This window comes from Podarcis raffonei, chromosome 1 (assembly GCF_027172205.1).
Source record: "Podarcis raffonei isolate rPodRaf1 chromosome 1, rPodRaf1.pri, whole genome shotgun sequence".
Classification (NCBI taxonomy): Eukaryota; Metazoa; Chordata; class Lepidosauria; order Squamata; family Lacertidae; genus Podarcis; species Podarcis raffonei.
Window position 1 is genome coordinate 99,852,665 of NC_070602.1, and position 26,774 is coordinate 99,879,438.

At 38.8% G+C, this 26,774-nt stretch overlaps 1 protein-coding gene across 14 annotated transcripts in view; it reads left to right on the top strand.

Moving 5' to 3' along the window:
• ARHGAP15 (Rho GTPase activating protein 15) overlaps window positions 1-26,774 on the top strand; it is a 371,887-nt gene that overhangs the window by 261,076 nt on the left and 84,037 nt on the right. The window lies entirely within an intron of this gene.

Here is a 26,774-nt window from a genome sequence, read left to right on the forward strand (position 1 = left end):
CAAGTGTTTGGAGAGAAGTGAAGTAGCAATGCAAGAGGTCAGCAAATCCAGTTTTATAATTGCTGAATGCAAACAATACAAAACAAAACAGGACTTACCAGTCAGCCTTAAAATGCACTAAATGTTGAAATGATCCATTTTAGGAACAAGTAGCTGCTCCTATGGCTGAGTTAATAGTTGTGGAAAAGTCTTGGATTCGAGTCTAATGTGCACAAGGGGATTTTATATAGAAATTTCAGACTCCAAAGAATATTGAATTTTATTACCGTCTTCTCCACAAAACTAGAGAAAAGTAAACTGTTCAGAGAGCAAGAGTCAAGTCTTTCTTCAACTCTCACATCCTCTTCTCTATCACACCCATCCATACACATCTCATTACCCTCGAAAACCAGACATGCTGTACAATTTGAAGTATTGACCTGATACTGCGCAAATGTGGCTCAAATCTGTGTTCATCTTTTTTGGCACTTAGGGCCACATTGGAAGGTGACCAACTGCTCAAGATTGGCAGCTAATTTGCATATTTGTTAATGCCAATAAAATTTGCATTAATTTGCAATATGTTTACTTTTTGAATATTTTCATAACTTTGCCGAGTGCCCATTTCTAAACTGCAAACATACAGCTTGAACAAATGCTCAGTCTCTTTGTTGCTAAAGTTATCTAGTGGCATCAATTCACCTTATAATTCTGGTTTTACTACCAGCTAAAAACCATTCCTTGGGGGGAGGGAAGGGGGACCCAATTCTCCAGGAAGTTATACTGCTCAAATCCCACTGAAATGAATGGAAGCTGCATAAACACGCTGCTTTTTCCATGGGAACTGATCCCTCTAACCTACTAGTGTCTACATTAGAGGACAGTAGATTTCCAGTGTCTCTTTCCCAGCCATATTACCAAAGATACTTTCAACTGGTGATGTCAGAGTCTAAAGCCAGCACCTTCTACATAGGACTGAACTCTGTGCTCCAGAGAATTCTGCGGAGCCACATAAATACCTAGTAACCTGAAGTACAAAATCATTTTATCTCTTTGTCGTGATACTCAAAAATGCTAGAGAAACAGCATCTAGATATTAGAGTTACCACAGGCTGGAAGGGATAAAGTTAATCAGGGTTTTTATGTACCGGTAACTGGTACTGATATAATGATGTGGATACCTAACAGGACTCCAATCAAGAAGATGATTGTAGGATACACTGAATGTTTATTTGTAAAGGGCTCATGTACATGGAAATAACCCATAATAAACTACCCCTAAACTCCTTAGGTAAAGGATGAAATATAAATTGTGTGTGTATGTGTGTGTGCGAAAGAGAGAAAGACAGAGACACAGACAGACAGAATGAATGAATATGGCAGGAAGACTATTACACTGACATGAGAATGTGCATCTACTGAAACTGCCCTTCTACATAGTTTATAAAAGCACAGAGAGGTTATCCAGTCAAGGAGTTGGTGAATATATACATATACAGTGGTACCTTGGTTTACAACCATAATCCGTTCCGGTGGTCCGGTTGTAAACCGAAACAGGTTGTAACCTAAGGCGTGCTTTCGCCAATGGGTCCTCCCAAAAAAATTGGTTGTAATCCAAACAAATGGGTTGTAATCCAAAAAAAGGAACACACACTTCCAGGTTTGACGTGGCTATAATCCTAAACAGTTGTAATCCAAAGCGGTTGCAAACCAAGGTACTACTGTACATCTTTGATACTGAAACTTGCTGATACTGTAGTGCAACCTACACCAGTGGTTGTTAAAATATGCTGATCATGTCCTCCCATTAGTGTACATCTCAGTTATTTTCACTCAAAAAGTACCTGCTCACAGATTTACATAGTGCTCGTTCACCTTATTTGCATGACACACTTCTTTAAAGAGATCTTTGGATGAGTTCCCACATGCACCACTGCTTGGTACTGTTTTGTCAATATTGTTATTGGTTGATTTTGCAGTTCATTCTGATATTTTTGTAATCCAGCCTGGGACCAGTTGGAGAAAGGTGGGCTATAAGTAGTAGTAGTGGTGGTGGTGGTGGTGGTGGTGGTAGTAGTAGAAGAAGAGAGCTATAGTAGTATTGTTGTAGGCTATATGTAGTAGGAGTACTACTACAAGTAGCAGTAGTAGTATGGGTTATAAGTAGGGTGGTTTGTAAATAGTAGCAGTTGTTGTTATAATACAAAGACTTGCAGTATAGTAATAAGAATTTTCCATGTAGAAATTTGGTGGGTGGTGTCTATTGCCATTGTTTCTAAATAGGCCTCTTCCTGACACTGCTCATTCTGTCCGTACTCTGTCCCCATTCCAGTTTGTCTTGCTCCTATTGAAACTTGGCTTCAGCTCAATAGGAATCTGGCCGCCAACCTTGCTCTCAAATTCCACAGAACCAGGAGAAGACATTTTTCCCCTGGGCTGCAGTGCTTCTTGGCAGCCAGAGCTTGAAACACAGAGGGGCTTCCAAACCTGTTGTCTTTGATTAGCCCTGTGTTGAAAAGCAAATGTGCTTCAGATGATTCCAAATTAAAGGCCTATGTGGTTTCACAAAGGTTCCCTAAATGTGTGGGAATATAATAAAGTGGAGCCATGTGTGGGATGGTGGTGGTGAGTGAAAGGATGAGGGAATTAATAAGGAGGAGATGTTATCAGGGACATAGCTGTGTAACAAGAGTAAGCGAGAGAACTGATGGTGGCAGCATGGAAGCGAATGGGAAGCATGCTGCCATGTCCAGAGTCCTCATGGCTTTCTGCTAGATATCTAACTGCTAGTTGTCAAGATGCACTAGGCATTCTCTACAGCGTTCCAAATCAACAGTTCATTTTAAGAAGTTAACTACATGCAAGAAGTAGGTTGGGCCTGCCTTGCCAATGATGTAAACAAATTTTTTGTGCTAGAGATGGAAGCAGAAAAGAAAAGCAGAAAGAAAAGCAGCAGGAACCTGAGTCATTTTGGTCAATCACATCCTTATAAAGAATGTTTACAACATGGATCATTTCACCGTAAATACAATACCTTTTTCATATCACTTTCATGTTGGGCCATTTACTTCACAGTGGTGTTGTGGTTACTATGCATTTGAAACTTTCACAATGTGAAAAGGTTTTGGAGCCATTGCACTTCATGTTGTAGCTACTCACTGGAGTGGTGTCATATTATAGGCAGCGCACATGGCTGGTATTTCATCATAGCCACTTGATGTATGTCAATAATGAAAAGAGGGAAGAAAGTATCAAAACCTATAGTGAATAGTAACATGGGGTGGGGGGAGTTACACTGAAAACACATTAGAAGTTAGGTGTAGTCCATCATCACAAAGCTTGGAAGCACAGTCCCTTCTGTAAAGTCAGTAATACTGTCCAGTACACAATGACTAGGATGGATGCTAATCCAGAAGCTAATTGTGTTAAATTATTGTATTATCCAGAAGCTAGTTAAGTTAGAATTATTGTATTGTGTTGAACTTAAATAATGATATGAAGTTGATTTAAATTTGCATGCTTCAGCTGAACTGGTTTGTGAATCGGAGCCAAAGAGCTTCACTGTGGAATCTGCAGAACTAACTAATGTAATTCAAGGTAACTCTTACCATTTCCCTTGCGTTTAATTTCTGTGGTTCTCTGGTTTATATGAAACATTGGCTAGCAAAAAGAAGTGCTGGCTATACTCTAAAAGAACAATATTATTTGGAACGTATGTAATATCATCCTGTGTGGTGTTGGGAACAAATAACCATCCTACCACACTGGAATCTGAGTTTTCCATGGTATTTGTGGCATTCTTTACGCTTCGAAAGGGAACAAAAACACAGATGACATGGTAACGTTTACTATTGTGGATGGAAAAGACTCTTTCTTCCTTTCTGTCTGTCTGTCTGTCTGTCTGTCTGTCTGTCTGTCTGTCTTCCTTTCTCTCAAGATGCCTTTCATTATAGATACATGTTCCTTTGTCTATCTAATTCATAGGGGTTTAGAAGACTAGCTCGATGGAAATTCAAATATGTACAAGTTAGGGGGGAAAACAGCAAAAGATTATTTGAAGGGTTTTTTTTTAACATAAAGGTTTCTAATAGAATGTGAAAGCTTTATTTGGGATTCAGAATGAGTTTTATTTCCATTGGCATTGGTCAGTTTTCCAAATGGAAAATGGAGTCCCCATCGGAACCTGCACTTTTTAACTTGTTCATATAAATGATCTAGAATTAGGGGTGAGCAGTGAGGTGGCCCAGCTTGCTAATGATATCAAATTATCCTTTTTTGAGGTGAAGCTACCAGAACTGTATACAGTATCACAAATGTAGTCACGCCATAGATTTGTATAACAGAATAATGATATTAGCAGTTTTATTTTCAATTCCTTTCCTAATCATCCCTTGCATGGAATTTGCCTTCTTCACAGCTGACACACACTGACTCGATATCTTCATAGAGCTATCCACTGTTACTGCAAGGTCCCATTCCTGGTCAGTCATCCCCAACTCAGACCCCATGAGTTTATATGTGAAATTAAAATACATATTTTTGCCCCGACTTTATACTTGTTCACATTGAACTTCATTTTCTGTTTTACTGCCCATCCACTTAGTTTGTTGAAATCCTTTCAGAGCTCCTTGCAATCTCTTTTTGTTTTAACAACCCTGAGGAGAAATGGAAAAGGTTCAGAAAATGGCAACCAAAATGATTAAGGAGATGGAGTAATTACCCTATGTTGTAGCATTTGGGAATTTTTCATTCAGAGAAAAGGCAAGCAGGAGGTGACATGATTTTTTCCCCCATAAATAATATGCATGGCATGGAGAAAGTGGCTAAAGAAAAGTCCACCCCCCCTCCTAACATTTGAACTTGTGAACACCCAGTGAAGCTGAATTTTGAAAGATTCAGGACAGATGAAATAAAGTACTTCTTCACACAATGCATAGTTAAACTAGCGTACTCACTCCCACATGAGGCAGTGATGGTCACCAACTTGGATTGCTTTAACAGAGGATTGCACAAACCCATAGAGGATAAGGCTATCATTGGCCATTAGCCATGATAACTATGTTCTGCCTCCACAGTTGGAGGTAGAAAGCTTCTGAATCCCAGTGCTTGGAAACCACAGGAGGAGACAGTACACTTGTGCTCAGGTCCTGCTTGTGGGTTTCCCGTGGGCATCTGATTGGCCACTATGAGAACAGGTTGCTGGGCCATTGGCCTGATCTGGCAGGATTGTTTTTATCCACACTGGTCCACACTGGCCCCATGTGATCCCACATGCAAACAAGCAGAAAATGAACTTTGCTGTTTTCCAAGGTCTAAACGATCCCCCGTTTTTCTTTTTCTGATTCTCTCTCTCTCTTTCTCATTCTCTCTCTCTCTCTCTCTCTCTCTCTCTCTCTCTCTGTGTGTGTGTGAATATTTAACATTTGGATTTCAGTGCATATCTCCAGGCTATACATTTGATGCCCAGAGCCATGAGTGTAGCAGTGGACAATGGGTGCTTTGGAAGGTTTTAAACAGAAGTGTTTGACTTACCACGTAAAAGTAAATGGTTGAACAGTGCTAACCAGTAGGCATCTCTGCTAGCTGGTAAAGAAAGATTGAGGTGTAGTATCTCATTATCACAGATGGTTCCCTTATTTTAGGAAAAGGAGTTCTACTTTGAGGCATTCTAAATTTCAAGCACTGTATAAAATTAACAAAGAAGATGTATGCTTTTATTTTCTCAAATCTGAGACACATGACAAAGCACTCAAACATAATGCATATAATTGCAAGCCGATGTATCCAGAACTTAAAAACAGAATAAATAATTTAGTTTTCACACATGGGCAATCCTAACTAAAAATTGCAAATCCAAACCCCTCTGAATATATTTTACGTTAATAGATGCACTGATATGAAAGGCATCTAATTGTATAATGTATTATTAGCCATTTTCTTTGGCATCCTATTAACGTTAAATAATGGTAACATTTTATAGCATCCACAGCAAAAGTTCCTCTTTTGCCAGCAGAAGAAGGAGCCACGCATTAATAACAATCTCTCCCCCCACAGCTCTCTAGCTTTTGTGCTACACTGAATATTTATTTCACTGAAAATTCTGAATATAAACTGATATCACATTATTATGAGTGTATGTGAGATAGTGATGTGTGTGTGTGTGTGTGTGTGTGCATGTGTGTGTGTTTATTAACTAAAATGACAAATAATTGCATGTTTAATCTCTGTGTATTTGAGTGAAAGACTCAGAGTACAATCCTAAAGTCCAGTTCTATTGGTTGGAGGTGATTAGCATATGACAAAGATATCCTGCTGTTGGATAGAAGATTTGCCACCAATGGGTTACTCTCTGTTGACAAAGAATATAGAACTACCACTGAGGTCAGCTGGCAGAACTTTGAAAGTTGCAGACAATCTGCCAGTTTACTCCCTCCCCTGCACTACACTTAAGTTTGTTCTCCCCACCATGTTTAACTCATTCACACAGATTGATAGACTTAAAAGAACTTACTTAACTTTGGTTGGATCATGCCTAGGACAACTATTGGTCATATAGGTTCTCTGTATATTATAGAGCAAGAAATGGTAGCTAGTAGCTTACAGTGCAGCGCTAACCATGTCTATTCAGAAGTATGTCCCACTGAAGAAAAAATGCTACAGTGTAGAGTGTTGCTGCTCAGGATGCTGGCTAGCCATTCCTTCCGTGATTCTTGATTCCTTTCCCTTTTCCAGTTTTCCTCTCCTACCACTCCGCAACAGACACACTACATTCTGTATTCGCTGTGCATGTTCAGTTTTTCTGTTCCTGTTGTTGTTGTTGTTTAGTCGTTTAGTTGTGTCTGACTCTTCATGACCCCATGGACCAGAGCATGCCAGGCACTTCTGTCTTCCACTGCCTCCCGCAGTTTGGTCAAACTCATGCTGGTAGCTTCGAGAACACTATTCAACCATCTCGTCCTCTGTCGTCCCCTTCTCCTTGTGCCCTCCATCTTTCCCAACATCAGGGTCTTTTCCAGGGAGTCTTCTCTTCTCATGAGGTGGCCAAAGTATTGGAGCCTCAGCTTCAGGATCTGTCCTTCCTTTCTGTTCCTACTCCACCTTAAAGCATTTTTTAATGTAAAAAAATTGTACCACATTAAACCTTCAGGTTTTCCCAAGCCTGCTGATGCCTCCCTCTTGTGAGTGGGTGGTGCTATTTGGTCATATAAAGATTCATAATTGGAGAATGAGTTCACTATTTTCATATGAGCTGAAGCATGCATGTACTTTTCACAATATTTTAAAAATACAGGGTTTACTATACAATATATTGCCTACCTGTTGTCAGTCTATGTACAATGGATTCTGCACCACATTTTATTACTCGTGGAATGTATCCTGACACGTGTTAGACCTTATGCAATCCCCTCGCTGTCCCCGTGGGCAATGAGATGACAATATAAAGTATCACTGTGGGTTCATTGGGTTGTTTTTTTTGGGGGGGGGGGACTCGGATGTGATTAGGTACATTTTAGCCTCAGGGCCAAACTAGATGTGAAGCGTTAGCATGTGTATTTATCCTCATGTCTTGTGTTACCTTGTTTGCTTGCTTGGGACACCTGTCATTAAACATGTTTGAAAAATGTTTCCCTGTGGCCCTTCAAATGCTATTGGTCTCCAGTATTGCAAGTGATCAGGGATTATGGGAGTTGTAGTCCAACAACATCCAGTGGGATGCAGGTTAATCTCTTTTGCCTTTGCAGGGAATAGGGCCATCTGTCATGAATGCTTTAGTTGAGATTCCTGCTTTGCAAAGGGTTGGACTAGATGACCCTCAAAGTTCCTTCCAACTCTACAATTCTATGATTATAGCACATTTGAACTAATTTTCCTGCAGTCATTTATGTTCTGGAAGGGCTTGTTTCCTGAATGCAGAAATGAAGAACATAGTGAGAAGAATCTATTTTTAAGGCACCTATTTTAGAAGGATGCAAAACCAAGATTCTTGACCCATAGAAGAGATGTTAGTTCACTCCTTTGGCAGCACCCCACTGTTACCTCATAATTTTCTTGCCCAAAGCAATCAGTTAGCCATAATAAACTTTAGATTCAAACTAGCAAGTTCCAAGCTCTGACTACAGTGCAATATTGCACGCCAGACTACTCCAAACAGATCTCCAAAAGCCATGCAGATGACTGGTCTTTAGAACAGGGTGCCGAACTAAATAGACCTTTCTCTGATCCAAGAAGACATTCCTGTTTTCTTACTTTCTCTTAGAGCAAACGACTGTAAGTATAACACGAGAGCACGATGCAGGGAAGGAAGACAATTGCCATCCTGTGCTTTTTCCCTTGACCCATGTGCAATCTGGTTGCAACCCATGTGCAACTGGAAAAGTGTTGGTTATGGTTGTCATCTTCCTTGCCACAAATTGGTACCCTTAATAATCATCACAGCAGAGGTGACAAAGGCTAATTAGGCTTTGAACAGTAGTAGCATAAGGAAGGTTCTACTGCCAAACTGCTTGATTTTTAAAGATACATAGAGCTCTGGTTGCTTCCACGACTGTTAAAATCAATGCCTTTAAAAAAGGGGGGGGAGAGAGAGAGAGGTGGGGGACGGGACTTTAATTTACAGTTGTACCTCGGGTTAAGAACTTAATTCGTTCCGGAGGTTCGTTCTTAACCTGAAACTGTTCTTAACCTGAGGTACCACTTAAGCTAATGGGGCCTCCCGCTGCCGCCGCACGATTTCTGTTCTCATCCTGAAGCAAAGTTCTTAAGCCGAGGTACTATTTCTGGGCTAGCGGAGTCTGTAAGCTGAAGCGTTTGTAAGCTGAAGTGTCTGTAACCCGAGGTACCACTGTATATTTTCTTTAGAAGATCCATTTGAAAAATAAACTAAAACTAAGCATCCTGGGTCACTTTTCTTTTTGAAAATGTTCTTTTATTTTTAAATGGCAGCGGTAGTTAGTGCTTCACTTATCCAGACCTCTTTTCTAATATTTGTCTTCAACATGAAATGTTAGCTATAAGTTGCTATAGGTTTGGGGCAAAGTTATGCTTCTTTTCAGATGCTACTATATATATAACAACATAAAAATTATCCTAAGAATGCATACCATTATTTTTTCTTGTACATTTCAATGTCTCCATGAATACTCAATTTGCATGTGTCTGCCTATGCTGCATCTTCTGTCAGCCAGTAAGAGGCATGATTGCACTAAATTGGAAGCAGCAAGCTTTAAGGTTTGTGTTTTGTTTTGTTTTTGTCTGTGGATGGGGGTGAGTGGGTGGGGTAGCTCTCCACTCAGGCTGCTCTGAACTCTCTAGTTAACATCAGTTGAGTTGAGTTCCAGTGATAAATAAAACAACTGACTTTGTAGATTTCCATTCCATTAGTTCTTGCTTCCGAATGTATCGTGCTCTTCTGATAGGATTTTATAACTTATCCCAACTAATGGAGCAACAATTAAGTCTGGATTATTAGAATTACCAAATTTCCACTAGGGAGGTAGAAAAATAGGACAGAAATCAGTACCCATGCAAGTATGCTTGTTATTACTTCTTATTTTCTTTTTCTTTTCTTTTTTTGTCACTGGATCTAAATTAATTGATGCTGTTGCTGAGGACAGTCGCTGAACAGATAGTTCCAAGTATAAGTCACATGCCGCATTGCCGAATGTCTGCAGCACACAAATACCGATGGCACTGCTACTTTCAGCAAAGCCTCTCCACCCGGCAGCAACAGAAAACACTGAGAGGATAACCCATCTTTACCATGCTCAAATCTGTGTAGTTTTAGTCTCAGTGGATCTGGAAGACGTGTAGATAAGGGTTTCTATTCTTTCAGCGTAAACCGTTTGGGAAAACAGCAGTATAAACATTTGGGAAAGACCTTCTGGGGACAAAAAACAGTTTTGGAAAAGCTACCGGAAGGGCCTTTTCTTTTTTTGTAAATGAAATCTCTTACCAAAAAAAATGTGCAAAAGTGAATCGTGCCTTCGTATGTGACTTGAAGAGAAATGTAATTTAAATACCAAATGATGGTACTTCTTCCACAAAAACTTAAAAATTAAAACTGCTGTTAGTGCTACAGACGTTTGATGCTCTTCATTAAAGGGCTACAGAGAGCAAACGGTTGTGATCATTTTGTATCAGTTCTTTTTGAGCTTGAAAACTGTGTGTGTGTGTGTGTGTTGGTTGGTTCACAGTAAAATTACTTGCAGGGTTTTATTTATGCAATTTATGATATAGGTATCAGGAACCAATTTCCAGTTCTGTTAGTCCGTTGCAGCAAAAACAACACAAGAGTCTCGTGGCACCGTAAATACCAACAAATTTGTTATGGCATAAGCTTTTGTGGACTCGCGTTCAGAGGAAAGAAACTGTTTGTAAAATGGATTTCAAAAGTTGTGTAGGCTGCTGCTTCGTATAAAAGTATGCCAACAACTATTTAAGTGGCCAGTAATATAAACATTATGTTACTAACATGGAACAGTTTATCACATAAATATAATTGTCTTCTTAGGGAAGAGTAATGAAAGCTGAACTCATATGTTATAGATTTATTTAAAATTGTTTTTGAAGGACGTATTAATCCAAGCAAAGAAGCAATTTTTTCACAATTGGAATACTCCGCAATATTTTATTGTACTGCCATTGTTTAATCTGTTTGTTTCCAGTAGTAGTTTCACATATTTTTATGAACTGCGACTTTTACAGAAACTCAAGATACAGTTGAGAGAGGCTGTTTGCTTTCAGATAAAATGTCACACAGATAGTGAAGTTCTGCTAGAGACTGTGATGTATGCAAAAGTTAAGCAAAAGTTAAAGTCATTCGTAGGTTGAAACTCAGTTTTTCAGTTTGCTCTGCTGTAAAAAAAGCTATCTTTTTACTCAAGTAGTTTTCTTTCTTTCTTTTTAACAATGTATGGATCTTGTGTGCTGTAGCATTTATAGTATGTAAACAGGTATAGGTAGTGCAGGTCAGGTCCATAATTTTGGGGGAAATTAGATTAGGATACTTTTAAGGCATCAGTCTTCTTTTATTTATCACATGTTCCATTTAGGAAAATTTTCTTTTCTTTACTGGTCAGAAGAGGCTCTGCAGTCGATTCACATTTAGTAGTAGAACTGAAAAGACAGATGCACAAATTGCTGCCAATGATAACAATATATCATAAAATGATATATTTTATGCTAAGTTTCTCTGTAAGTTCAGCCTAAGCACTCTAACAAATTCAAGCAGGAACCACCCAGAATTAAACACTTGTAAGCCACAGCATTTTCAGGGGGGTGGGGGGAGTGTTAAGCACAAACCCTTGCTCTGAAATCAGTTGAGTGCTAAAGTGATTCACTTTTGTTTGGTAATTTTGCAAATACTTATTATTATTATTATTATTAAATTACACTTCTTATCAATCTCATTTCCAATTGATCTGGAAAGCTTCGTTGTCCCTTGAATTGTATGTCCCTGTTCTAAAAACTCCCCTATAGAACTGAACACAGAATGCCTAAAACTCCAGCCTATATTTAACTCTGTTGAACACAATCTTAGATTTTGAATAAAGTGCACAGGACACACCCTAACTCTGGGGAGAAAGTGCTCGGCATTTAGAATCCGTGCTTATTGTTTGTTTTTCATTTAACAGAGTTCATGTACTGCTTAATCATAAAACCTCTAAGTGGTTTACATAGAATCAAATATACATTAAAATAATTAATAAGCCTGAATTAAGACAAGTTAACCTAAAAAAATATCAAAATGTGAATAAAGTCAGCAGTTAAAATATACCTGCTAAGATAAGATAACGTTTTAAAATACCTATCAGCTTTCCATGTTGGCATATAGACACAAATGTTAAAAGTACCATAATATTTTGTTGTTTTCAGCTTTTTAAATGTCTGACCTATTTTTAATGTGAAGACCTTTGAAAATAATTACATTTTCTGCAATTAAACACGATTCCATTTTGAAAATTGCCCCTGACAGACTAATATATCGTCGCAACACTATCCCACAAATAACAAAATTGCATATGTGCTTTTACTTTCATATGTCAAAGGACTGCAGGTGAAATTCTGTAGGCCTGTACGGGTGAAATTCTTTAAAATCAATGGGATTTTTTGCAACAGAATCAAATGAGGCAAGCAAATACAGTTAAATCCCATTGTATTCAATGGGGGAAATAAAAATATGCCCAACTCTCCCACATTGAAGTAAATTAAATATTCCAGTTTTGACTGCATATCACATGTTTATAACCAGGTTTGCCCATTATGAAAATTACTTATCACTTGGTGAAACATACATGTTTAGGCTTCTCCTTATCCATTAAACTACTGTTTGGTGGTCATTAAACACAGATACCTCCTCCACATTGCATAATCACAGCCACATTCCTGTTTATTAGGCTAACATAGGCCCAGGGCTTTTTGTCAGCCTGAAACCTCTCAGATGGGTGCCATTGCCATTCTAAGAGAATGAGGAAAATCTTCATGGTTAGTTCTGGCACCTCATTTTCTAGAAAAATAGCACTGCATAGGGCCCGATTCTTTAACTGCACTATAAACTCAGTTTCACCACTCATACATCTGTAGTGGCTTGCACAAGTGTTTGTGGCATACTGTCTGCCTAAACATTGTATCACAATGCTATATTGCTGTTATTTAATATTGCAGTTAAGTATAAGAAAACATTACACTAACATGCTTCCAGCAGCATACACATTTTTTAAGCCAGTTGATAGAATTTTGTGACTTTGTCAGTGGCTTTCCCTCTGCTTACTTTGGCATCTATTTATCTATCTATAACTCAATTCAATCTCTTATCTATCTGGATTCTTGGCATTGGCTGGTGCCTGCAGGAATTAGCGTTAACCATTGATATTATAATTTCCCAATTTTCTATTCCCAGAAGGCCAATGCATATTCACAGCTGCAAATGTTACACAGTGAGCAAGTTATATCATATTTATTTATTTATTTATTTGCTAAAAGGGTGCCATTGTAACACCAATTTTCTCCAAGTATATTTCTTGTCATGAGTTCCATAGAGATCCAAATTATACTGTTCCTTCTGATTCAAGATAAATTTGGAACCAAGTTTTTAGAGAGAAGACAGTATGATCTATTGGTTTATTTTGACTTCAAATGATTATTTCATCTTTTCAAAGTGTTTCCTATAACTTTTAGAAGCAATAATTTAGGGCAAGCCATATTTCAGTATCTGACCAGATACAGCAGAGGAAAAATTATGTTCATGTGTTACTCTTAGTCAATAAAACACACATATTTGTTACTGTGGGAAATATAAGTTACATAAATGACAGGATTTTTATTTTAAAGAAGTGCCTAGTTCTTTAAAAACAACTCAGCGTATGATTTTCTGTCAGTGGTTGGTCTACAAGTCAGCCCTGTTAATATAATAATAAAAAAGGACAATGAAGAAATGTGGTTCATGCATGCTGCAAGTATTCCTTTGGTCCCTTCTCACATTACCTTATCGCTGCAAGATTAGGTAGACATCAGACAGAGGAGCACACAGTGTGACTTCTGCTGACACCAGTGTGGTCTCAGTTTCCCTGAGGGATGGTGTTGATTTAGGGGAGGAACCATAGCGCAAGCTGTTCCCCCACAGCCTGCCATTTCTGCCATCCCCTTTACAGCAGGGTTGGGGAAACTGGTCGTCTAGGTGCTGTTCAGCTACAGCCCCCCCCCCCCGATCACTGGCCATGCAAACTGGGCCTGGTGGGAGTTTGAGTCCAACAGTGTTTGGAGGGCCACAGCTTCCCCACCCTCACTTTGCACTGCAAGAAGAAGCCATGGTGCAGCAGTTTCCAAGCTGAGAAAATAACAGAAGAAAGATCCATTAGCGGAAATAATGGGCTCATCGTAATTTCTTCTTAGCAACTTTAACTAAGTGGAATAAGCTCCATTGCCCTGGTCTCATCAAACAAGTCTGTGAGTGTCTCATTAAAGTTCCTTTGCTGCACTCTGTTCCCTCTAATGCCAGTAGGAGTTGCAAGTGTACAGTGGGTCAGCAACTGACGAAAGCAAACCACTTCTTGTGCGAGGTGATAGATAGTTTTACCTTGAAACCTTCTGGTTTGATAGGGAATGTTGTTATTCTCTTAACAAAAAGAAATGGGAGGAGCAAAACAATTGCAATAAAACCCAAAATGCATTAACTACTTCTTTTTTAAAACAAAAAACCTATACATATCAGACACACAAAACACAGAAAACAGTGTACCTTAGGATTTTCCCTAGGCAACAATTGTGCCTGCTGGTCACATTATGTAGCCTGCATTGTGATAGTAATATGAGACTAGTCGTCTGTAATGCAACATTCTCATGCTTTACTATGTGACTGTGCCAAAAAGCTTAAGTGTTCATACCACAATTAATACCACAATCTGAAATCATGGCCAGCCCCTTCACACTGGTCCAAATGTATAACTCTTGGCTATAATTCACTGAAAAGTTGGGATGTTGTTCATAGCAGACAGAACTGCCGCTTAAAAAAAGAAAGAAATAAAATAGCCTGTGCTGCTATTATTGTGAGATCTTGCTAGCACTCTCATTGTTTCTTCTTTCTTTGGTAATTGATATTTATTTTTCCCCTCACGATTTTATGTGTTCTGCACTAATTATTGTATCACATAAACCTGAGCTATTCAACCAACAGAGACATTAACAGCATTTTCTCTTTTCCTTCCTTTCTCCCCGACACATTGTTCCTTTCTTTATCTCTTTCCTTCTGAGCAGCATCACTGGCACCCATTGCAGGGACTGAGTACAGTCATGAATTGTAAGCAAAATGAAGTCAATGCTTTTTTTTAATGTAGCCATATGAAAGAAGGTCATGTGAAAAATATTTCTCTTGTTGAGGTATACTAATAAACATACAGTAGTATATTTTTAGTCCACCCTTCATCACATGGCGGGTTATAACATGATTAAAACAAGAACAATCCATCCCATTAAGAACAGATAAAAAGAACACTAAATTGCATCATAGAACAGTGCTGGAGCTTCCATTGGCATCCAGTTCTGTCTGGAGTTCGCATCCAATAAATGCCCAGTCAAGCTGGTCTTTGCCTGATGCTATAACGCCCAAAACATCAGCACCAGGTGAACTGCCTTTACAAGGAACACCTACCCATGTTGGGTGCTGTGGTGACAGTCCAAAAGCAAGCATCATTGCTATGTAGGCATTTATTAATATTTCTAATTAAGAAGCGGTTCGGTCATCCTACTGCAGTTCAGCTGAATTCTTTAACTTTTGTTATACCTTGAGTACAGGAGGTGTGTTTGTTAGAGTAATGGGTTCCTGAAAAGGCCAGAATACACATAATTCAGCAGTGCCATCTTGGACAGTCTTATTTCTGTATTCAAGGCATCCTTAGTTTTTCTGTCATTACTAATGGCGCCATAATATGTTTACAGATGTGTGTGAGACTCCTCCTAGGTATTCATTTGCCTAGACCTCGGGAATATAATAAACACAGCAAAGCACAGTGTCAGTTTTATAATGGTGAGCGTGTGCCAGAAGTATTGAGCTGCAACCACTAAATATTTGCTTTAAAATAATTTTAACCATCTGGGCTCTTTGTTTCCCTTTTTCTTAAGGGAAAAAGGAGGGGGAGACATGAGTAACTCTGCAAGAACTGATTTGTACATGCAAAGTGAATCTAACAAATAAATAACAAAGCAACAATTTGATAAATGGTTAGTAGGAGCTGGAACTGAATAAAAAGACACCAAAATATATGGCTAAAGAAGTTGAAATTGGGTTGGCTAACATTCCTCCTGACTATAATACAGCAAAATGTTTTAATTTAGGAACTGGGATTATGTCCCTCAAGTTTGGAGCTATGATCGTATTTCTTAGGCTGTATCATTATGATAGAAATGAACATGGTAGAAAAATGTGTGGAATAGCCCTTTCCATATGGGTCAATTTAATTCAAGCCCAGGTTCTCATGATTCACTATCTACATGTGCCAAACTTGGCTGCAATGACTTAAGGTATTATGAGTTATGTGGACTCTGAAGGACATTCTTCACATTCTTCCACTTCAATTTTTCTTTTGCCTGAATGGAGCCCCAGACCCATCCAAAAGGTGGCTTTTCATTGTGTACAGCACAAAACCAAGAGTTTAACTACTTTTCCTGAGACACCACTCTAGGGAATATGGCATGCCAGCTATCTGTTCTGAACAGTCTGCTATGGTCCCTTTCAACTTGTGCAACTTAGCAGCATAAGCTATAACAATCTTCCATGTTTGGGCTGTGGGAATCAGAAATACTGTACTTCTCACTACTGCCATTTCAGTGGTGTAGACAAGACAGTAAGACACTACAGCACTCTGTAAGTTAAATAAAGACTTAGAGAAATGCCATACATTTGAAATCATGGCATCCTTTTGCAACCTCACTCTGTTAATCACTAATGCAATTGTCTTATTCATTTTGTTGAAACCTCCCAATGTTTTCCATACCAATAACTCAAGAAGCTGCCAGCTACCAATAAGACTTGAGGGAAACCTCCCAATACATGTAACCAACTGAACTGTTCTTCTTCTCCCAAATGTTACTGCTATTGTAATCTAAAGCTAAGTAGAAAGGACAGAACTAGCAGTGGTTTTGACTAATGTCTAAGAGGTCACAAAATTGGGGTGACCTCTTAGACATTAGTCCTGTTAATCATAGAGTCATAGAATTGTAGAGTTGGAAGGGATCCTTACGGCCATCTAGTCCAACCCAGTTCTCCAAACTGTTAAGGTCATACTGAATCCAAATTTTGTTTTCAGTGGCATTGGCTTCCCCTCCCAGTTTGGTGTCATCTGCAAATTTGATGAGCATCCCCTCAATACGTCCACCCAAGTCATGAATGAAGATGTTTAACAACAACAGACCCAGGACAGAACCCTGTGACACCCGTCATTTTTTTCTAGAATGACACAGAACCATTAGTAAGCACTCTTTGGGTTTGATCAGTCAATCAGCTCTAAATCCACCTTACAGTTATATTACCCAGTCTACATTTTACCAGCTTCTCTGCAAGATTATCCTGGGGGACTTTGTCAAGCGCCTTACTGAAATCAAGATATTCTACATCCACAGCATTTCCCTCATCCACCAAGCTTGTAACTCTATCCCAAAAAGTAACTAAGATTCGTATGGCATGACTTGTTTTTGAGAAACCCATGCTGGGTCTTAGTAATCACAGCATCCTTTTCTAAGTGCTCACATACCAGCTGTTTAATTTTCTAGTACTGAAGTCAAGTTCACTAGTCAGTAGTTACCTGGGTCTTCTCCCCTCCCCCCTTTTGAATTTGGGGACAACATTTGTCCACCTCCTGCCCACAGGGACCTCAATTGTTCTTCAAGAATTCTCAAAGGTTATAGAAAGAGGCTCAGAGACTACATCCATAAACTTTATTCCCTTTGAGTTCAGCTAATCAGGCTCTGTAGATTTGAATTCATTAAAAGTAGCCAGGTGTTCCCTTACCACCTCTTTTCCTATCTGTATTGAGGTGCAGCTCCCTCCTTACATCATTTATTATGCTATTGTCAGGTTGGGCACTGCTTTCCTTTTGGGTGAAGACAGCGGCAAAGTAGGTGACGAGCAGTTGAGCCTTCTCTTTGTCACCCAGTAGCATTTCTCCATCCTCCCCATTCCAGGGACTTACAACTTGCTTGTTCTTTCCCTTGTTTCAGACATAGCCGGGGGGGGGGGAGGATTTTAACCTCTGTGGCAAGCTTGAGTTCATTCTGAGCTTTTGATTGTCTGATCTCCCTGCAGCTGTTGGCTGCTTGTATAAACTCTTCCTTCATTTATATTTTCTTCCATTTATTATCCATTCCTTTCTGACATCTCAGCTCATCTGTAAGCTTCTTATGCAGCTACACCAGAGTTTCTTTAGGTACCCTCCACTTTTCTTTCTTGTTGGAATTGTCTGCCTTGTGCCTTCAATATTTCACCTTTAAGAAATTCCCATCCATCTTGGACTACCTTCTCTTTGAGTATTTCTGACCATGCGACTTCACCCTATAGTTCCTTAAGCTTTTTGAAATCAGCCTTCTTAAAGTTTAGGGTGCACGTCTGACTACACTCAGCTTCCCCTTGCCTATGTATTCTGAAACCTAGGAGGACAGGATTATTTCCTCCCAAGTTTGAGTATTTCCACTTTGTTGATCAGTTCTTCCCTGTTGGTAAGGACCAGGTCCAAGACAGATGACCTCGATAATGTTTGGAGAAGGGCCATAGCTCAGTGGTAGAGTACTGTACTAGATTTCAAGGTCCCAGGTTCCATCCCTGGCATCTACAATTAGGGTGAGGAAAGACTCCTGCCTGAAATCCTGTTAGTGTAGTCCAGAGATGAAAAACTTTTTTGGGAGGGATAAGGGCCATATTACTCTTGGGAAATTGTCAGGAGCTATATTGTAATGGGTGGGACTGGACCCGACGTAAACAGGGCAGACCTACACACACACAAATGTATTTTCAGTGGAAGCAGAGACATATATTTAAATATTAGTAATTCCACTCAAGTTTCATATACTGTTCTAGATAAATTTGTTTTCTTTGAAATATGACTGAGCTTCCCATGTCTCAGAGGCTGGATAACTGAGAGCTAGGAGAACTTAGGGAGCTCAAGAACATACAAAGAGAACTACAACTCAAAAAGTTGGCAGTGATATCAAAAGGATGGAGGGAGAAGAGGAAAACATAGGCCCATGATTATTTGGGATGCCACACTTTTCCTTTCCACTACCATGTGAGCACTGGGGAAATGTAGCAATTGGTCCTACATCTTCCCAAAGATGGTAAGCTTTATAGATGTATGTTATTTATCTTACAGTTCTTCTGTTCACCTCCCTCCCTGCAGCATCTCAACAACGAGGAACAGTTTCCTGTATTAGAGGAATATGGAATCTATTGAACAGAAGAGAAAAATTAGTTTTCGTCTACCAAATAGGCCAGTTCATAATTTATCATGCTATACCCAACTTGCCAATCATTGCAACTTTGCAAAATAAAATAGAACATCAAGATCTCTCTTATCTTAAGATATTTCAAGATGTCTTTACATGCTATTTCAAATTATCAAAGTATTCTGAACACATACAAGTTATGAGCTTGAGAATGAAGGTTTTTAAAAGCTGACTTTTTATTTTATTTTAGTAATTGTCAGTTGCCTAGACTTCAAGGCTTATCATTTCAGTGCATGCATTTTTAAAGAATACTTCACATTGATTGGATTTCTTATTGTGAATTAAGCTAATTTTCAATATTATTTGTGAGTGGGTGCAGTATTCATTATTCATAAATACATTCATTCTAGCTTGTCAAAGCATGTGGATATACATTTTATAGCTATTCTTCTAAATAAATTTCTTACTAGCTTTATTTTTTTACCATATTCAAGGATGCCAAAGTTTGAGCATTGTTGCATGCAGATTAGATACTGTGCATAGATAGGAGGGAAAGTCATCTATTACAAAAACAGATAACACTGTATAGACTATCTTTGTTTTAGTAGCTCTTGTAGAGAGTGTTCATCTAGTTATATACTGCAGTACCGATACATCCAATTTATTGTATATTATGAACAATTTAGCTTCCTTTCATTTAAAATATTCAGGGTTTATACTAAGAGTAAAATGTGTAGACACAAGGTAAAATGTGTGTGTGCGCGCATATATATATATATATATATATTTACACACATACACACACACTGTCTTTTTTTTTAAGAAAAGGGGAGCTCTAAAGTTTTCATTATCCATTCTGTCAGGTAGCAAATATCTTCTCAATGTAACTCCAGACATTAAATCTGTCAAGAGGCATGCAGTAAAATAAATGTCTGGGATACCTTCATAAACAAAAATCTTATTTCCATAATTCATACAGCTGGCTGGCATTTATTGGCACGTCAGGTGCAATGGGGACATTTCAGGAACATTAACATGTACAGCATCATTTGTCAACAAAGCAACAATGTAAGCAAATCGTTCAGAACTCATACAGATTTACAGCTTTCTCTGCCAGCTGCTAATTACGGTGTGCTCTGCCTATTTGGTATGGGCTTTTTTTATTGGAAAATGACAAAGGGGTTATAGTATCTCAGTTTTGAATATAGATGTGGCTTTTTAGTAATAATGTAAGTGGTAATATGACCATACAGCTTTGGAGTTTTGATCTAGTTTCACTAGTCTTTAATTGATCCGTTTTGATTGATGAAGGAGGCATAGAAATTCGCAGTGGCATTTAGTTACTGATGTATGTAGCCTCAGCAAACAAAGAAATAATAACATATCAGAAAGAACTCTCCTGTGTGTGTATGTGTGCAAAAATCATTCCATGACATGTAATAGTCTTTTCTCAGAGTAAATATGATCTGCTGATTGAACAATGTTTACGATAGCTTATAAATTACCAATTGACAAATGGATTGGAACGCTGGTGCAGCCACTTAAATAAATTATGAATATAAAAACGGCTGCAATTTGAAAACAATACCAAATAATAAGGCACAGAGACAACTGATAGTATCACATAGAAGGGATTTTGGTAACTATTCTTCTTCGTCTGACATTCTTTAATATTATCATTTAATAAAGAACATGCATAATGAAACAAAGTACTGATATAAAGCAACCTTTTTCAGGAATTACCAAAATCCTTGTTGACTGGTGCTTTGAGAGCATCAACTAGTAACTAAAGTATAGTTTTTTTAAAAAAAATATTACAATTCAACTAAATATCACCATTAGTATTAAGTGCTATTACTTAAATAAAAATCTAAAGGCGGGAATATCTAGACAATTTTATGCTATCATTCCAGTGTTCGGATAATAGATGTAATCAAAGTTAACATCTTGACCATCCAATTTATAAAAAGAAGGGAACTGTTTGATGGAACAATTTCTTGCCAATTTTCATATTTCTTTATTTTTTTGCAAAGTAATTTTAGATATGAGAACACAGGGTGACATGTGTCAATCTTGTTAAAATCATGAAGGGGCATTTTTTATAGGTTTCCAAAATGTTACCAGAAAATGTGAGATTGCCTCTGAAATGTGATTATAAAGGAAAATGGTGTCCAAGAAGAGACAGTATCTTCAGGCTTTTGCCTGAACACAGAAAGGGTTAAACTGTTCCCCAACTCTTCTTCAGATCTTTGTTCATTAATTGCAGATATCTGAAAAAGGTTCCAACTCCCAGATAAGACTCCTTGTGATAAGACAGGGCTCCTCGCTGCAGGAAGGTTTCTAATTGCATTCAGCTGAACCCTAAATGCTCAAAGGTATGAAGAGGAGCCCACATGGCAAGGGGCACTGGAGGTGGAGCTTATATACATGCCCCTACCACACTTAATGGGACGCGGGTGGCACTGTGGATTAACCCACAGAGCCTAGGACTTGCCGATCAGAAGGTCGGCAGTTCAAATCCCCGTGGCGGGGTGAGCTCCCATTTCTCGGTCCCTGCTCCTGCCAACCTAGCAGTTCGAAAGCACGTCAAAGTGCAAGTAGATAAATAAGTACTGCTCCGGTGGGAAGGTAAACGGCGTTTCTGTGTGCTGCTCTGGTTCGCCAGAAGCAGCTTAGTCATGCTGGCCACATGACCTGGAAGCTGTACACCGGCTCCCTCGGCCAATAAAGCGAGATGAGTGCCACAACCCCAGAGTCTGTCACAATTGGACCTAATGGTCAGGGGTCCCTTTACCTTTACCTTTACTACCACACTTAATTGTTAAACCTATCATGTATTCAGGTAAATACCTGGGCATGCCTATAATATATGGGTGTACACATGTAGAAATGTGATGCTGTGCAAATTCAAGAGGCTCGTCTGTCTCGAGAGCCAATGAGTGTGCCTCCTTGAAGTCAAACCACTATGTTAGGAGGGGTGAAGTGACCTCCCTGGGGTACAAAGCTTGAGCAGTGTGTATGGAGGTCCTGGGCTGCCCAGAAGACAACCCCCCCCAGCCTCACTGATGTGGTCCAAAGGAAAGCAGAGCAATACATTCGGCACCAGCTTGTGTATACTCTTTGTACACTTCATATTAATATTTTTCAAAATAAATGTTGCTTTGCAGCACGATGCTACACATGTCTATTCAAATGTAATCCGACTGAATTCACTGGGGCTTATTCCCAGGAAACTAGATATATATTGCACCCTTAGTATAGTAAAGGAAGGTAGGTTCCAATATCAAGTAGATTTACCAGGAAATCATTGGCATTCTAGTACTGGCAGATTAAACACTTATAACTAAACCAGTGGTATGATCAATGGCTGTAGTTATCAAATATTTCTGAAGGAGACAGTGCAATAAAAGTTAGGTTTTTTTAAGTTTATTGCACAATCAAGGGAATAAGGCATACCTTCTTTCCTTTGCTGCATTATCTCCAGTACACCAATAAATCCAGTCTCATTTCAAAACATAATATGAAAGGGCAGGTGTTATATATTTGAAATGCTGATGTTAATTTTCACTTCTGGTTCCTGATTCTCTTTTAGTACAATGTGCTGAGGTTCTCCTTGGGCTTTTACCTCCTCCTTAATAAATTGAAATATTAGCAAACTGGGAAATAAGGTGCCTTGAGAACTTGGTTATAGTGTGGCATACAAATATAGAAAATAAACAAAGTATGTCTGAGTGGAAATAAAGTATTGGAAAACACTTGTTTCAGTAGCAGCCAGCAGGAAGCCAATCCTCCTCTGCCAATGGCATTCCCACAGAGTACCAGCATCCTCGTCGCCTCACTCCCAGTAGACAGCAACAACTCTGCTGCTGCAAGATCATTCTGCTGCCCCTGCCTTCCAACTAGTTTATAAACCAAGTGTGGATGCCCCGCAATCTTCTCTTCTACTGTGCCATAAAATATTGCAGAAATTTCTTTATATTTGATAACAAGTTTGGGCTTCAGTGTAACTACTGATCTTGTTATAAGATCTTGTACATAAACCATATCCACCTTTTTAAACATTGTTCCCATCATTATAAGATGCTTTGAATTTCATTACGTTCTGGCTAGATAAGTAACAAATGGACAAGTATAAAATTTGTGAAAATAACTGTATGGAAGTGAGAGCTGGACCATAAAGAAGGCTTATCGCCGAAGAATTGATGCTTTTGAATTATGGTGCTGGAGGAGACTCTTGAGAGTCCCATGGACTGCAAGAAGATCAAACGCATCCATTCTTAAGGAAATTAGCCCTGAGTGCTCACTGGAAGGACAGATTGTGAAGCTGAGGCTCCAGTACTTTGGCCACCTCATGAGAAGAGGAGACTCTGATGTTGGGAAAGATTGAGGGCACAAAGAGAAGGGGACGACAGAGGACAAGATGGTTGGACAGTGTTCTCGAAGCTACAAACATGAGTCTGACCAAACTGCGGGAGACAGTGGAAGACATAAGTGCCTGGCGTGCTCTGGTCCATGGGGTCACGAAGAGTCGGACACGACTAAACGACTAAACAACAACAACAACTGAGTACATGGATAGGGATTTGTACTATACACAAATTTATGTGTTCAGTTCTGTAGCCCTAAAGTAAGGGTGTGTGATGAAATCCAAAAGCAGCTGATTACCATATCTGGGCTTTAGGTAGCAGAGCAAAAGAATGATAATTTATTCCTCCATTTGTTTCTGTGTTTTAACCCCACCCCCCTTTCCCCATCCCATTTGGGGAAATGGGAGGAAAGAGGGAAGGAGAGATTTGGGAGACTTTGCCAGTGAAAATCTGACATTGAATATTCCTTTCCAGAGTTAGGACCTCCATCTCCGACACTGGAGAGGAGTATCAAATTTGTCCTATGGCTCCTGGACACCCTGCCAGGGACCATAAGATTGCAGTAAGATACTTTTCATGACTAAAAGGTTTCTCAGATAACTCTTTCATGATAGGATAGTCATGACTATCCTATTTTAGAGGATATTTTATAGGCTAGTCACCTAATGCCATAATTAGGTCATGTGACTGACCCATCCGACTTGTCAAAGTTGATCTGTGGGGGAGGTAAGGATCTGACCTGCTAGCCAGATCCATTTCCCTACTCCTGATGTATACTGTCATTCAGCTGAAAATTATCATGTAGTTCTGAATCCACTTAGTATTCTGTATCTCCAAGGTGTTTTTTCAGGCTAGAAAATGGTTGAAGAGTTCAGAATTTGCCCACACAGTAAAATAGGTATACTGTCAATACAATATACATGGAGGAGTTTTCAGCAACAACTCTCACATTGGAGCTAATTCAGAGTATAGAACAAAATCAGTAGCATTATATTTCGATTTTATACACACATCACAAAATTTTAAACTTTGTTTAATTTCTATAAGCTTATTTTCTTTATTTGTTCATTGTTCTTTGGCTTTATTTGATCTACACGATTGCCTTCCAAACCCCATTTATATTCCCTTGCCTAATAATAACGGTCATTATCTGATATCCATATTTAATTTTATTATGTCACCATGACTGCTAGAAAAGGATGTTCTTTTCAAACATTTTAATGCATTTATTATTTCACTGATCATCAGTTAAAACCAATTTTCCCCTTTATTGGATCTGAATTATAAATCAACTAGTCATTGTATGGGATACTGTATATGAACATACAGTATATCATTATGATGTATCCTATAATAATGTATCTTAGGCTTGAAAACTGAAGATAGTAGTTTAAATTGCTGAGATAGAGAAAAATGGGGAACATCTGTTAATCTCATATAGAGAAGAGTTTCATTGAAGTTTGTCATGTGTGTTTGAGAGTATGAATATACTAGACCATTTCCTGTTCTTTTTTACCCATATTCAACAAGCCTGGTGTGTTTGATTTCCGAATAGAGCTTTCCACCTTGACTTGGACTCTAGGGTTGTGTCTGGATTCAGATTGGGAATGAAGTTCATCCTCAGCCTCCCCTTCCCACTCAGGGCAGGGGGAGTTAATTACAGGTTTTGCTTGTGAGCTTCCCATAGACATCTGGTTGGCCACTGTGAGAACAGGAGATGTGGACAGATGGGCCCTCTTATGTTCTTATGACTGAACATGCCATCTTTTCCATTATTGCAAGGTCCCAGTATTCTTTTTCTAACCATACCCATATATCAAGTATACTTAGATATTTTCACAATTTATATATACGTATTCTCAACACCACTGCACCACACAATATCAAATTATAGAGTTTCTTCTTCAACAACCTTTGGATATTCTGTTGCAATATCACCTCAGCTTTGAAGGGTAATTTAGATGTTGTCATATTCTGTGCAAACATCAAGACAACACCCAAGGTCTTAGTTTAAAAAGGTTATTTGCATATACATATATGTGTACCTTTCATGTCACAAATCTCCTAACTAGTTCCATTGGCTGGCTATATGTTCTAACATGCATACATACATCATTAAAACCATGCCCAAGGCGGCTTACAAGATAAAAAAGTCATAATTATAAACATAGCAAAACAAGTCATAAACAATAAATAAAACACATCAAAAAGTGCACGGCCAAACTGAGCAATGTCCACATAAATCATAATAAGATCAAAAATAAAGATACAAGAAACTAAAAACTTACCTAAACAGGGCTGCCTTCAGATGTCCTCTAAAAGTCAGATAGCTTATTTCCTTGATATCTGATGGGAGGCTGTTCCACAGAGCAAATGCCACCACCAAGAAGGCCCTCAGCCTGGTTCCCTGTAACTTCGCTTCTTGCAGTGAGGGAACCTCCAGAAGGCCCTTGGAGCTGGACCTCATTGTCCGGGCTGAATGATGGGGGTGGAGACGCTCCTTCAGGTATAATCGCAGTAACAATAGAAGAAACAAACAAAACCCTAAATAGTACCCCAACCCAAGAGTCCATTCAGCATGATTTTTTTATGATTGCAAGCAGCCACAGCTTTTGTATCTGGAGTCAGTCAGAGCCTGCCCTTCCAGGCCAGAAGGAAAAAGGGCTGTAAGGAAGGGAGCAGATCTTTCAAGACTCACACCCTGAATGGACAAAGTCATATTAAGCTTCTTCTAAGATTACACATGATAGGAAAAGGGATCTGTGCATTGATACAGAAGTCCTGGCCAAGTAAACACCCTAACTCCTTTTAACTGCTTCTCCCTTTGTTTAAGAGCTGTTCTCTTTTGACTTAATTCTCCATACGATTTGAAATTCTTCATTTTTGTGCATGTGGCCCCTGAAATGTTGCTTATGGGAGAATCCACTCTGTGCTTTCAAGAGCTCTGGGTCTTTTCCAAAGTGTATTGAACAATCATCCTGATCTGTTTTCACAAAATTTGTGTGGCACTGATATGTCAGAACCGTCAAGTTGTTGTTATCCTGCACTTGACACTGTTGTTTTCTGTTGCCTTTCTTATTGCATAAATGCCTGGGTTCTGTTTCAGTTTTAAAGCAGATTTGTCTTGCAATTCCACTAGTTGGCCATTGCTATTTATATCCATGCACCCTCTTTCTTTGCAGTGGATTCTAAAGGTGCATATCCTGACATCTGTGGCAATGTTGTTTGGGGATGTTACACAAAAGTGTTGCAATGTGGAAGCCCTGGGTTATACTTTGTTGACTAAAACAGTTTTTATTTAATCTGTATCTCGTTTCTTTCCTTCTGTCCTCTGTTTCTAGCCATTTCCCAAATGTTGTTTATTTGTGTTTTTTCTGTGTTTCTTTAAACAACCTACTTGAAAAGCTGAAGGCAATTTTTCATTTAGGATTCCTAATTAGAACATCCCTCATCTACCTTATTCTGACTGAAAAATTCATCTTCATGGGCTTATCTACAAAC